The sequence below is a fragment of the Mercenaria mercenaria genome, chromosome 15 (assembly GCF_021730395.1).
Source record: "Mercenaria mercenaria strain notata chromosome 15, MADL_Memer_1, whole genome shotgun sequence".
Classification (NCBI taxonomy): domain Eukaryota; kingdom Metazoa; phylum Mollusca; class Bivalvia; order Venerida; family Veneridae; genus Mercenaria; species Mercenaria mercenaria.
In genome coordinates, this window is record NC_069375.1 from 35,273,361 (window position 1) to 35,288,678 (window position 15,318).

At 35.0% G+C, this 15,318-nt stretch overlaps 1 long non-coding RNA gene and 1 pseudogene across 1 annotated transcript; both read right to left on the reverse strand.

Moving 5' to 3' along the window:
- Positions 1-440: 440 nt before the first annotated feature.
- LOC128549021 (uncharacterized) lies at positions 441-2,724 on the reverse strand. Its single transcript, XR_008367422.1, has 2 exons — positions 2,592-2,724; positions 441-1,557 (listed from the first exon to the last, which is right to left on the reverse strand). It is a non-coding gene; the product is annotated as an uncharacterized LOC128549021 (long non-coding RNA).
- A 25-nt stretch (positions 2,725-2,749) lies between these two features.
- LOC128549019 (cholinesterase 1-like) lies at positions 2,750-9,052 on the reverse strand (annotated as a pseudogene).
- Between the last annotated feature and the right edge of the window lie 6,266 nt (positions 9,053-15,318).

Genomic DNA, 15,318 nt, shown 5'->3' on the forward strand with positions numbered 1-15,318 from the left:
ATGTGTTCGCTAACGGTTTTTTCTAATTACAATATGCTAGTACTTAAATATCACATTTATTTTGTAAAACAATTATATAAAACATAAAAAAATTCTATAAGTTACATTTCTAAATGATAGTCTTTAGCTGTGTGTTAGAACTTTGCGATTAACTGAAAATATCTCTTTTTATCTAAACTTCGTGTTACTCTCGAAAGAAACTTTGCGATTAATTTATACTTATGCTCTCCTTTTCTAAAAAAATTATTTGTAAGATGTAAAACAAGGTAATATCTTTCATTATAGCTAAAAAATAACAACATGGAAACAACATGGCCGCCATTTTGATCAAATATTTAAATGCTCATAAATTTATCATTTTAAAGCCGATTTTGAAAATTCTTTCACTTCTTTAAATGATTAAAGAAATCCTAGCAGATGGAATTAATATAAGAACAACCTTGTCTTTCTCTTTAATTTCGTATTATACACAATGCCCAGTGTCAGTATAATGTGACTGGGTGGGGTATCATGTCAGGTGTCTACGGCGTGATATTCCAGTGAGGCAGCACTATAAAGTTGGGCATTATGCTCACTGCTACAAATAGACACCGTCGTTCATATGACTGAAAAATTGTTGAGAAAGACGTTAAACCCGAACACACACACCTAACAAATGCAAAACATTTTCTCATAGATATGCAATTATCATTATCGGCATATTACATAAAGGGATCATGTTGCATCTATACATAATTACTATACGTATTCTTTTCGAGTTTCTGTGTTTATGTGATTTCTCCTGAATTAAATGTAGACAAGCCCAAAAACTGGCATCTGCTACATAAAGAGAGTTAAATTCAGCATGATCAAGTATGTTTAAACGTTTCCCCGTATGGCCGTTGCACCTGACGAACGCACCTAGTTTTGATGTAGATAATACACATTTTTTTACCCTTATTTACTCGAGTGCACTATCGTATAACATTTTCATTATTGAAAACGGGGTCCCTTGCCTCAGAAGTTATGATATGACAATTTTGATACTAGATGCGATTATATATCAATTCAACAACATTATTTCTAATTACGAATAATTTTGACACTGATAAGAAGGAATTATTATTATCGAAAAATCACGGATAACGTTATTATATGTACAGTTTTCTGTATTTGAGTAGAACATGCTTAAATTTTCACCGGCTATTTTTGTAAATTTGAATTGTCATCATAGTTAGGCCTACACACCGTTTTATCATTGTCAATATAGCCAACCTGATAGATTCTATTTTGTTGTCCATTACTCTGCGTTAACGTCCCAAAAATATTATTTAAGGTGAACAGTTTTGATCCTTTTGGCACGTTCCTTGATTTTGACGTTCGTCATATTTAGATCCTTCACACCTAGCCGATTTTATCATTTGTGGCAAAAGATTTGCCCAGAAATTTGCTCTTCGCGTGTTCCAGCGTTGTTTCACATTTGATGATGTCATGTCACGTGATATCTGCAGATAATGTTTATGTTTCAAGGTGTATGGAATCCAGTCAAGCCCGAGGTCTTCTGGCAAATTCGGATTTCTGAAAAGAGAATAAAGGTGATGGTATTATACTTCGACTGAAAATAAATATATTCATTCATTAAAACATAGAGCATTGTGTCTTAGGTATACAAGAGCCCGTCGAAATGCATGAAAAGAAGACTAAACAGGAAGAGGCAGTGAAGCTGTTATCAAGGATTATGAAAAATTTCGATGTATTGAAATACAATTAAGTTTCCGGTAGAATGCATTCATTTTCACAGTCACGATGATGATAATAATAACAATAATAACAATTCTAAAAAGGTTAACACATTTGGCAATAGACAGACTAACATATGTCCTCTAACATGATTATGTGAACATTCATCCTAAGTATGTAACATAGACAGTGAATTAAACGACATAAATTGAAATAACGTATTATGAACAAATTTATTCTTAGTGGCATAACAGTATGCAGTACAATGAAAACTGTATAAAATCTAGAAAATATCAGAAGATAAAATCATGTACAAGTGGTTAAAGAATAAATGTTATTTGTAATCCGCGCACCAAAAACCCTTAAAACTCTTATGTTAGAAAAGTACGGGAAAGCGTAGGATTACATTTAAAAACGAATAATATTGCTTTTAAGTCTGCATGAAATAGTAATAACAGACTAAAGAAAACCGAAGAAAAATCCCAAACATCATATAAAATGTGGAAAAAAAAAACTACAAAACTATCACATTTTTTGATGTGAAATAAAAAGAGAGAAAAAAAGAAGGAAGGAAATAAAATGTTGTCAACGAATTTTCTATGAAAATACAATGTATACACATCTAAATAGGAAGAAAATGAAACGAATGCAATACCACTTAGTACAGTTAATGCAAAACAATTGTATAAAAATAATGATATATTTTAAATAAGTGTACATAGGAATGACTGTTAATTGCATACTTTTCATCGTACTTTGCATAATTAACACATTATTAGATTATTATTGATGACGCCATTCGTTTTAATTCTGAGTGACCATTTTGTCTTAGATGTGTTTAAAGTAAATGTCTATAAATATATACATCCTACCCAGTTTTTGCGAAATTTGTCCATAACGTCATAATATCTACAGAAAGACGCTTTTCCCCTCTCCGCGGTGACGCATGAAACATCTCTTCTAGCTCTTCAGGGTTCTTAAAAACCCAAACGTAAAAGGAAGATCTGCCCATGTCCAAGCTTCTAAACCAAGAAGCTGGCGTGAACGAACTCTTATATTCAGGTTCAATATCAAACATATACATGTAAGTACGTTGATTAGTGGACACATTTGAATGCGTATCCAGTGTCTTGTACAAGTCTCTGGTAAACGATACATCGCCCCACATTGACACAAATTCGTCTCTAACACTGTTACCATCATCTGGATTTTCCCAGTTTGTATATTCCTGTATCACACCATCTATAGCAATTCGAGGTACGTTGTCTCCAAGGCAGACTTTTATCATCAAGGGAACTAACGTTTCTTCAAAGAATGTTCTGTTCGGAGAAAATTCCTCGGCATTAGTCACTCCTGTAAATGGCCTAAAACCTAAGCTACCCTCTCCCGAATTAACGCCTGACATTATATCCAAGCTTGAAAAGAAGTCTGCGATTTCGCTCGGGATATCTGTGTTTTTGTCAAAAATGTGTTTAGGATCGGTAGAAACAATTCTGCCATCAACTGTTGGTAGGAATGGAAATGGACACGATATCAATCCATATGTTGCATTGCTAACGAACTCTACTAACTGATCAGTGGACACCTCCCTCAGACAAGCAACTAATGCTTCGGAGCTTTCTGTTTCACATTCAGCGAGAGCTCCGAGATGTTTTGCATTTTCGGAATACTTTTCATTATTTCCCCAAAAATTACCAACACTTCCGCTTTGACCTATAACTCTCTGAAAAAGTCCTTTATTTTCAGGATATAAGGCTTGATGCATCACACTGGCCGATCCGGCTGACTCCCCAAATAGCGTTACCTTTTCCGTATCTCCCCTAAACGCGGCGATTTTATAGCCATATGCTGGTCCCATAAGCCATAATTTCCCGGTGCATTTTTGTCCCCAGTCGCAAGAAACCCCCAAACAGACAATCTATAATTGAGTGTTACCACTATTACATTTCCATGAGTAGCCAAGTGGTCTCCTATGTACATGTCAGCGAAGCCAAAAGTAAAACCACCTCCATAAATCCAAATCATAACTGGCAACAACTCATCTTCTGGTTTTCTTTCAGGTGCGTAGATATTTAGATACAGGCAATCCTCATCATATGATAATCTTTTGCTATCGAATAGTCCTAGCATTTGAAGACATACGTTATTGTGTTTAAAGGCGTCTAAAGGTTCTTCAAGTGGAGACTTCGGAACTGGATTTTGGAATCGCAATTTTCCTATTGGTGGTTCAGCGTAAGGTATACCAAGAAATTTGTGAATTCTGAAAGATTTACCAAGAAATGTTACGTCTTCCACTAATCCATTGATAATCCCAATGTTTGTGTCCACGGAGACTGTTTCAAATTGTTCTGACATCCCTATAACAATGGAGAGTACCGGGAGAAGACATAATGTTTTAACATCCATTGCACACTGCTTTTTGCTTGCTGATCTGTAAAATAAAGCCCTGTACTTAGTAACAATTCACAATTTGTACTGGCATCAATTATAGCATTGAATAAAACTACTGATTTGTCGTGTCTTCGTGACTTCGCACAAAGCATGATTAAGGGACTTGACACGACGTTTTATACCTGCTAATAGAATATTTCGTGTGCTCGCCCATAAAGTTAAATTATTTCATCTTAAATGTTTTTCGCTCCTACATGATGTTGCTTTTCCCTTTGAAGTATCCTTTGTTCAGTAGAATTTAGTCCCATGCCTCGTTATATTCGCACATTTTTAAGACTAATTGCCATACTGTCGCCACCTTGCAGTATGGCAAAATTGAAAGTTTACCAGAACATTGGCATTTAAGTTAAGGTTTAGGAGTATATCATCAAAACACAGAAATATTTTATAAACGAACAACATTTGTACAAACATTATATTCTAATCATTGCATGTTCTGCCGTACTGTCCCTTACGAGGGATACTTGAAATCTTCTACACAAGAGCTGTCACTATTGGTGAAAAATGCGCCTGATGCGTGCCCAAGAATGCTGCAGTTGTCTGCACAAAATAGGCCCAAATAGTTATATAAGGTATGAATTATTTTGTGGCCTTGACCTTGACCTGAGAGACCGGGGTCATAAGCGTGACACACCTTCTCAATATGGATAACATTTGTGTCAAATTATTTTCGAATCCCTTGACAAGTTGCAGAGTTAATGTCTAGACAAGAAAAAAACCATGTTAACCTTTGACTTCTAAGTGTGACCTTGACCTTAGGGCTAGGGGTCTGGGTCTTGCGCATGAGATACATGTATTATCTCATTATAGGGAACATTTACGCCAACTAATTTTAAAATCCCTTCAGCGATGGCAGAGTTATAAACCGGACAAGAAACAGATCATGTTAACCTTTAACCTCTAAGTGGGACCTACAGCTAGGGGTCTGGCTCTTGCACATGACACGTCTCATTACGAGAAACATTTATGCCAAATAATTTCAAAATCCCTTGACGAAAGGCAGAGTTTTGAACCGGAAACCTGTTAACATTTGACTTCTAAGTGTGACCTTGACCTTAGAGCCAAAGATCTGAGTCTTGCGCATGGCACATTGTCTTTTTATGGTAAACATTTATGCCAAGTTATTTTAAAATCCCTTCATGGATGGCAGAGCTATGGACCGAACACGAAACAGACTCTGTTAACTTTTGACATCTGATTGTGGCCTTGACCTTGGAGATAGGGTCTGGATCTTAAGCAAGACATGTCATCTCATTATGGTGAACATTTGTGCCAAATTATTTTAATATCACTTTATGGATAGCAGAGTTACAGCCTGGACAAGAATTTAAACGGACGCACGCACGGACGTAGCCTACACATGGATGCACGCACGCGCGGATGGACGGACAGTGCGATTTTAATATGCTCCAACTTCAGGGGCAAAGAAAGTTGTTCCCCTTTAAACATAATTGTCATTTGTAATGGAATATAAAACAATTGCTGAACACTACATTCCGCTTAGTTAACGCTTAGCATTACGTAATCAAACAATACCAAATCATAGAAAAACAGATCTGTTTCACATGAAAAATGATCAGCATGTAAAACATGTATATTACTCTACGAAACAAATGTCAGTATACTGATGTAAACATTGATTTCCAGAAAAAAGACTGCATATAGGGGCCACACTTCCGGACAGTTAAACGCCTTTAAAAACTCACCATTTTCAAACAACTGTTAAATATGCTCGTTTTACAAATGGCATTCATTTTCAAGGGGGGCGGGGTGTACTTTTTCAGAATATTTTAAGCATCCGTCGTATGGGACAGTACGGCAGAACATGCAAAAGTCAGGTGAAATATTGTTGAAGATGTTCCTTTATCAAATATTTTTTTGTGTTGATGATACACACCTAAACCTTAAGTGAAAACATTGAGACATTATAAGGTAAGTCGCCATATGACCGATAATTGTGTCGGTGCGACGTTAAACCCAACAAAAAAAATATAAGGTAGGTAGGTATGGTTTTTTTGTTTGTTTGTGTTGGGTTTAACGCCGTTTTTCAACAGTACTTCAGTCATGTAACGGCGGGCAGTTAACCTAATCAGTGTTCCTGGATTCTGTACCAGTACAAACCTTTTTCTCAACAAGTAACTGCCAACTTCCCCACATGAATCAGAGGCGGAAGACGAATGATTTCAGACACAATGTCATTTATCAAATCGTCACGGAGAACATACGCCCCGCCCGAGGATCGAACTCACGACCCCGCGATCCGTAGACCAAGGCTCTACCTACTGAGCTAAGGTAGGTAGGTAGGTAGGTAGGTAGGGAAGAGTAAGGTAGGGAGGTAGGTAGGTAGGTAGGGGAAAAGTATGGTGCACTATCAAATGCTAGACATGGACTTTTTCATGTATCAAAGAATTTAGGTAATCACTACAATATTAAAATGATAAATCTATCTATAATCAAAACATGACTAGAAAATGAAACAGAACAAAACAACAACAACAAAAAATAGAAGGAAAGGCTTAGTCCAACAAGTACTTCTTTAAACAGGACTTAAAACTAAATACTAAATAAAGACCTGCTATCTCTTATATGTTGTGGAAGCTTATTCCATAATGAACATCCAAGGTAAGTGAATGACGTTTTACAAAAACCCTTTACTTTGGGTACAGAGGAAACGACTGCTGTCAGTGAAAGTACGAGATAGATCATCATTGGATGATGCGGATATTACTATAAATCTATAGTATTATAATTGTGAACCGAAGCAGCAGAGTTAAACTGTTCTATCATACAAGATGGGGCAGTATTAGAAGATACCTTAAGTTATAGTCAACTCTACAGGCCACAGGTAACCAATCCCGGCTAGAAAACTGCTCCTGGAATCAAGATAAATAGCAAATATTATAACTTTATTCTGCCTGACCTGCAATTTGTTCCTGAATTCTTGCGTAACAGAATAAAACCAAACAGATGATGCGTAGTCAAAATGACACTGTATAAGGGTCATAACCAATAACTTCTTGGAATTCTGGGTAAGAAAATCACGTTTCCCATAAAGAAACTTCAATCTTGCATTGACCTTCTTAATTACAGACATAACCATAGACTCAAATGACAAACTCTGGTCAAGGTTTGCACCTAGATATTTAACCGTGTCCTTAGACTCAATAGGATGACCTTTACAAGTGACAACAAGATTAGGCAAAGACTTGACCATGTGTTTGGAACCGAAAAGTATAGACTTTTGAAAATGAATCAAAACGAATTTAAGTAACAGTTCTTTGAAAATGGTGAGTTTTTAAAGGCGCTAAACTGTCCGAAAGTGCGACTCCATTATGCAGGCATTTTTTCGGAACTAAATAGATATATCTGTTTACTGACAACTGCTTTGTAGAGTAATATAAAGGTTCTATACATTTTAAATAACTCTTTCTTTCTATGATTTGGCATTGTTTAAATCTTTTTTCCTGAAATGTAAGGCTAAGAAGTCTGTATTTCAAATCGCGTTTTGGATACGACTTTTGGTCGCACTGTGTTATAAAAAAAAGTCGAATATAAAAGTGTTGTAGCTGGCCTGCAATCTTAGATTGAAACCCTCGTTTAAGGTACTCCATGACGTTCGGATCAAAATTTTCTACAAAGTAGAATTTGATTAAACACTGATTTTTCAAAACTCCAGAATATACGTAAATAAAGAAGGTAGGGTCGTGTGCTTGATTTATTTTGACTAGACTTATTTGCACAATTTGTACCTCACACTTTTCGTAATGAATATATCTGTGTGCTAATTTTTATTTTTAGATATTTCCTCATGACTATAAAGAGATCTGCTCATTACACGCTAATTTATGTGGACTCATTTTATGTGTCGAATGTTTTAATATCATATTTTTTCTTTAGTAAGATTAAAAACTTTGCCATTTAAATAAATTTACTCACGGGCTGCCATTAATATATAAAACAATTTTCGTTTCTGTATACCGAGTCCAGATTTTATTGAACTGTATCCGGATAAATGACGTTACGCTATTACTCCCGGCTTATCAAACGTGCAATAGTACCTTAATTTCAGAACGAATTTTGATATGCAGGGGCGGACACAGGATTTGGTGTTAGAGGGGGTGTAAAATATTTGAAGTGTATGGCAAGTAAAGGGTGGGGGGGGGGGGGGGGTGATGTCCGAGGGCATGTTCCCACGGAAAATTTTGAAAACAATGGATCCATCTGGTGCATTGTGGGTGTTCTGACGTACTTCATTTTGTATTGACAAAGGACTGGTTTTGTGACAAATTTAACACAAATAACATGCATGCAAACTATAGTCACATTTTATCAATTGTCAGATTTATTCTTGCACAAGTATTTCAGAATTTCTAAGCCGATTTCTGAGGATTATTTTGGGGAGGGTTTACCTAGGACTATTTAACATAAAATTGTAAAGAACTTTATAGGAACTCGTGCAAACTTTGTCCGATATTTTTTACACAGAACAAAAGATAAATTATCTATGCGAGCGTAGCGAGCGAGAAAAATGTATATTTTGAACTTATTTTACCCAGACCTAAGACAAATTACCTAAGCTCCGGCGATTTTAGAGGGTCCAAAATCCGCTAGTGATATGGTTCTCTACAATCTCATACTTTCGTGCAAATAATGGTTAACAATCTTATAGATTGATTAAAGATTTTAATAAGTTGTTATAAAATAATATAAATATACCTGATTGCATTACCTCAGTATGCAAACCACGGCCACAAGCTTTAAGTCCAACTTTGCACAGATACGCATAAACTGGTTAAAATGATAAGATTCGAATGATTTAAACATGGATCTATTTATAATGGATGATTTGCCTTCACACAAATTCAAATAACCTTCACCCTAAGTTAATACTGTGAACAGGCTGTACTAAATATAACCCGTTATTCATAATCTATACGGTTTACCCGCGAATGAAATTATTCACGTATCCATCACCTGCTCCAGTTCCCGGATAGTTACTTTACCGCGTTTTCTTCTTTCAATTCAAGATTTTCTCATGTTTCCAATACACTATGTAAGTGATCGTTTACTGATAAATCTTCACTCGAGGTTGAATATTTGACAGCATAACAAGTATTTTGATTATTTGTTTATTCTCATAATAAAAATTGACAAAGCCTTATCAGATGAATATAAGTAATGGAGAAAAAAGGAAACAAACAAGAAAGAAAAATATCTCTTGATGAAATTAAAAATGATAAATCTGCTGGAAAATTAGTCTCCCATTTAAAATTAAAAGCGTGTGTACTGAGTGACATTCAGTATTTTAATGATAAATTTTACACAAAAAAAGATCTTATAAAGCTGTGTGAGGCCTACGAAATTCCAACACTTTCAAAACACAATAAGTCATATATGAATGACCAACTAATTGAAGTTATAAGACAATGTGAATTAATGTTAACACGACAAGTATTTACTAATAACGAAGAAAATGTCGTAAGTGTTCATCAGCAAGGGGCAAAGGTAAAAAGAGGAAAGCTGAGGATGTTGAAGAAAAGACGGAAGATGACAACTGCTGTTCCATTTGTAATGGACAATATGATGAATCGCCAGAATGGATTTGTTGTGACGGGTGTGATAAATGGTACCATGGTCAATGCGTTGGCATTAACACGCCTGCGGAGTGGGAAAAATATGCTGATGGATCTGTTAATTTTATTTGCCCTTTTTGTTAAGTAATAGCCATAGAAAATGATACTTCAAAGCATCGTTATTTTTGCAAAGTTGACGTTACTATAAACATACTGCATTTCTCTTTCGTAAACCTCACACAGCTTTTGCTTTACCTTCTTCGTTTCAAAGTATAAAACTACGTATTATTGCAATGCTTAAGTCATATTTTTCTAGCGCGTGCGGACTGACCGTACAGCTGAATAGTTTGACTTTTTAAATATCCACCCTTGTATTCTTAAATTTCTCTTTCAGTACAGTTTAACTTTTTGATATAGTTTGGCTTAAACCTATTCTTAATGTTGATGTGTACATTTAACTACCTTGCATGCATGGAGTAAATAAAACCGAGTCTGCTATACCTTTGAGGTGTTGTTTGCTTCCACATGATGTTAAAATTGTAGATTTAGCTTATAACTAAAAAAAACTTTTATTTGTTATATTTGTTTAGTGAACAGTACATTCTGTACACAATCTTCCAAATATGTTTTCATAATTTATGTCATTTTTGAAGCTCGTGTGGACTGACCGTACAGCTCATTTTTGACAACAGACTTTAACTGAATGTTTTTCATCATGTATACATACATATAGTATTTTGGTAATCAATGTGTTTGGAATGTCTGAATTTGTATGGTCTTACCACTGCTTCTACAAATTACACAGTACGTAATTTTGGTTCAAACTGAAAGTTTATTTGCATATCTTCCAGATTTCCTTCATTATGGCATCTGGTGACGCCGTGCCTTCGGAAATCAAGAAAATTGAAAAATTTCTTATTTCTAAAAGGGAAGAGCCGGTTCAACTTATTTCAAGCTATGACAATGTGTACATAATTTCTGACAGCAAAGGGAGGTACCAGAAAAATGAATTATACAATATTCGTGATCTCGTGCACTTATCTAACGTGACATTTTGGTACAAAGTGGGGAGGAGCAATTCTGACGGAATTAAATTTTTACAGGAAAAAATTGATACAATACACTTTCAACAAGGGAGGTCTATCATTTTATTCTGGCATGATACATGTGACTTAAATCAACTTAAAAGGCCAGAGCGGTATTTATTACCAAAATTTGAAAACCCGTTTGAATATCTTGAAGAACTTAAACCACATTTTGACTCTTTGATACAAATACATAAGAAATATACAAACGTAGACATCGGAATTCTAGAAATGCCTCCAGTATTTTGGAGTCAATGGAACAAAAAACAAAACCATCCAAACTTGCAGACATTTGATGACAAATTAATGCATGATCAAGTTGACTTTGTGAATCACTATATTCGTGACATTAACCAACAATTGAATAATTTATATTAGATTGCATGGAGTTCAGAAAACGTAGGTCAAACACTTCTGGTCACAGAGTTTCTTTAACCAGTGTATTGTTTAAAGACGGTGTACATCCCAAGAGTATTGTTTCTGAAAAATGGTTATATCAAGTTCTTAAATCCGTCTGGATTTCAAAGGAATAATCACCAGTATATATCACATTGTTTAACCGTTATTGTCCGTACGTATTGACCTGCCACTTATTAGTGTGTGTGTATAGTATTTACTTATTTTTCAACCATTTTTGCAGCAATATGAACGGCGGTGTCTACTTGTAGCAGTGAGCACAATGTACAAGTTTAAAGTGCTGCCTCACTGGATAAAGCCGCAGACATGTGAAATGATACCCCGACCAGTCACATTATACTGCCACAGGGCTGACCAGTCCTAGCACTATCCTCTTAATTCTGAGCGCCAAGCTAGAGTGCTACTAGTACCATTTGTTTAACGTCTTTGGTATGACGCTGCCAGGAATCGAACCCACGACCTCCCGCACTTGAAGCGGCTGCTCTGCCATTAGGCTTTCGAACCGGTACCCTAGGACTCATTAATCTTAGACAATATTCTCTGAGGTTTCCAGTATTTCATAGTAGTAGTCATAAGGTGTCTGAAGTACGAGTTCAAAAGTACGTGAGCGCATTTCCTTTAAATTGGCTGTAATGGTATTTTATCAACATATTTAATAGAAATCTTATTCTTTTCTCTTGTAGCATTAATTCTCTGGGAATGTTGGTAACAAGTGCTATTTATTTTATGTAAGATCCTATAAAGGATTTTTATTTAACATTTTGTACAATGGTTAACTTCATACAATTGTACTTCTTTCACCAAAGGGAGCATAAACTTTGACCAGATAAGTTTGGTAATTTTTCTGCTTGTCAAATTTGCAGAAAAAAGTGAAATAAAATTGTTCGACGCATGACTTAAATTCATAACACCGAAATTGACAGCTAAATGTTTTGTCCCCACAGCTTCTTGCACATGCGATATTGGATAAATTATAAAAAGATATACACGCAATAATTACATCGGTATTTTACTATTTAGCTTCGGACACCGATGATTAGTTTAAGCAATTATACAGGTCAGTACTTACGGACAATAACGCTTAAATTCTGTTGTAGACCCCCAATGTCACAAGTTGGGCAAAAACTTGCTTGTATACGGTCATTTCCGTGCAATACATAGCAGTTTTGCAAATTAACAAGCTTATTAAAATAACAACCTGTGTATATTTGGGGAAAAAGACTTTTCCTTCTGGTGTAGTCTTTCATAGTTCATAACTACTTTATGTTTCAAGTCAATTGATAGCTTTGAAAGTAACAGAGATATTGGTCGTTATGTAAAACTTTAACCAAACAGCTGTAATTAAAATAGTGGCTTAAATCTGTCAAAATTAGACTGTCTTCAAATTAGAGTGATGGGTATTGTATCATGGTAAAGACTTTCATATAAAACAACTATTTTAAGTTTCAAGTCAAAAGCTCCGATAGTAACAGGCAGGGGTGTAAAATTCTTTTTCACACCACTCGCCCTGCAGGACTAGTAGCTAGTAAAATCTACTCGCCCTTAGTGGACAGTCACTCGCCCTAATAATTAACATTTTTAAAACTCACGTAGTAAGGAATGAGTATTATGTACAACAAGCAAATTTCAAACATAACACATAGCTCGTACACTACGTTTCCTTTTTGATTATTCATTTCTGTTACTCTTAAATTTCTTTTTCACACCAGACATTTTTCTTTCACTAATTTTGTGATCTCCACCATCAAGTTGCTCTCCATAATAACTGCATCGATAGTAAAAATAATCACAGTCTAACCCCTACCGTAGTTTCCCAAAGTGTCAGGAAAGTATTAGACATCAGTTATTTTCCTTTTCTCAAGACATATTTCCCGAAAAATAATTATTTTAAAAAGTGTCCTAAAAATATGGACACAATATTCATCATCCACCTACCCGTCTTGAAAGCGAAAAAAAAAGGAGTTGACGATCATCGGTAATTATTCTGTTGATAAACTAAGTAATTGGCCTGTTTTCATCATCAATTAACATCCACTCAAAGAGCTAAAAGTGTGTCGGCATCATGACATCTGAAGTGGAGATCAAAGCGGTATTGTTGCACGAGATTGTCATGGCATTACGTCATATTACAGTTTTTCGCGCCATGTGACCTATTTGCCCTCAAGGAATTTACATTATCGTTTGAGAAGAATATTTTATAAAAAAAAATACATGTACAAAGATTCATTTAAAACTTATTAAAAACCGTAACAACATTATTTTGTTTTATTTTAAAACCACATTTCTATTTACGTCCACGAGGTCACGTAACCTATTCCGCCGCACTAACAGAAACCTTTTCACCAAAAAAATCGTTTCACTCAATGTATTAAAATTACTGCCGCTTTTTCATTATTTAAGATTTTTTAATTCTGTTTTTTGTTCTTTCTGGTCAAAAGTCCGAATTTCATGCCCATAGTATGTATCACTTATTTTCTCTTAGAAAGAAATCAGTAATTAAGATCTCGCTGTTTGAAATTTAACAAATGATTATATGAAAATTCGACCGTTTTCATACAAATTTGCTTACATTTCCGTCGATATTTTATTGAAATCTTAGTATAATTCAAATTGTATTACTTCTCAAGCGATGTTGAAAAACTGAAGCGATAATGTTAAAAAATGAATGCACTACGCGCGTTTTTTTGTGTACTGGTCGATAAACAAAAGTAACGGAGATGTAAATTTGATATTACGCAGGTCGCACGTGCTCTCGGAATGGAAAATTACCGGCATGATTGACGTTTTGATATCTTTACGATTCGCGGGTAAATTCCAGTCAATCAAAGTAGCAACTGAACCATCTCAAAGTTTGTTGACGTTTTTCAAGATGTAATTTCTGAATTTCATTAAAGCTACGACGTAAAAACCACTCGCCCGATCGGTCGAGTATACAGCGAGATCCACTCGTCCTATACAGACTTTAACTCGCCAATGCGAGCGGGCGAGTGGAATTTTACACCCCTGAATTAAACAGTGATATTTGACATTATGTAAAACTTTAACCAACAATATCTGAGTTAAAAAGGGACATGACTCTATCAAAATTCAAATCAGAATTATAGGAATTGTTTGTCCTGGGGCCGTATTCATAAAGCATCTTAAGTATAAGTTTTGACTTAAGTTTAAGATTTTACTTAAGTTTGTGGTGATTTCAACTTAAGTCTAAGTAAAAACTTAAGTCCTAGTCATAAACAGCTAAAACGTAAGATACGTAAGAAATGACTTAAGTCAGAAAATAAAATAGCGTGGTGAGTACGATTGAAGTGTTGTTTTCAAATAAAAGCACTTTAAACATAGTTGTGCATGTTGTATCTGTCTGAAATTAATGTTGTTTGTTTAACGTTTTCGTCCACAATAAAAAACAAGAATTACTTATTAAGTTGTTTTATGAATAACAAATATACTCAAGTAAAATAAATTTCTAACCTAAGTAATACTTAAGTAAATAATCAATTTCTTTTACTTATACTTAAGATGCTTTATGAATACGGCCCCAGGTGTATACTTTGGTAGTATGAAATGATTTAAGTTTCAAGTTTATCCGAAACTTTAAAGAACGGCGACGCTGACGCAGACACTGTGGCGAGGGCAATAGCTCTACTTCTTCTTAAAACAAGCTAAAACAAGTTTCATAAGTATGATGTAATTATATTTATTAATTAATTCTCTTTAATGATATGAAAATTTACATCATACTTTCTATTTTCTTTCCTAATTACAATTAGCCCTTTTCGTAGGAGAAATGTTGTATTGTCATGCAATATGTATCAATAAACAAGATGACATGATGACCCTATATCGCTCACCAGAGTTCATCTGGCCTACTGACCTAGTTTTGACCATATATGACCCAGTTTCGAATTTGACATAGAGATCATCAATACAAACATTCTGATTTAGTTTCATAATATTGTTAACAACTGCGACCTCTAGAGTGTTCAAAAGCTTTTCACTTGATATGACCAGGTGACCTTTTTTTTAACCCTATATGACCCAGTTTTAAACTGGACCTAGAAATCATCAGGACAAAC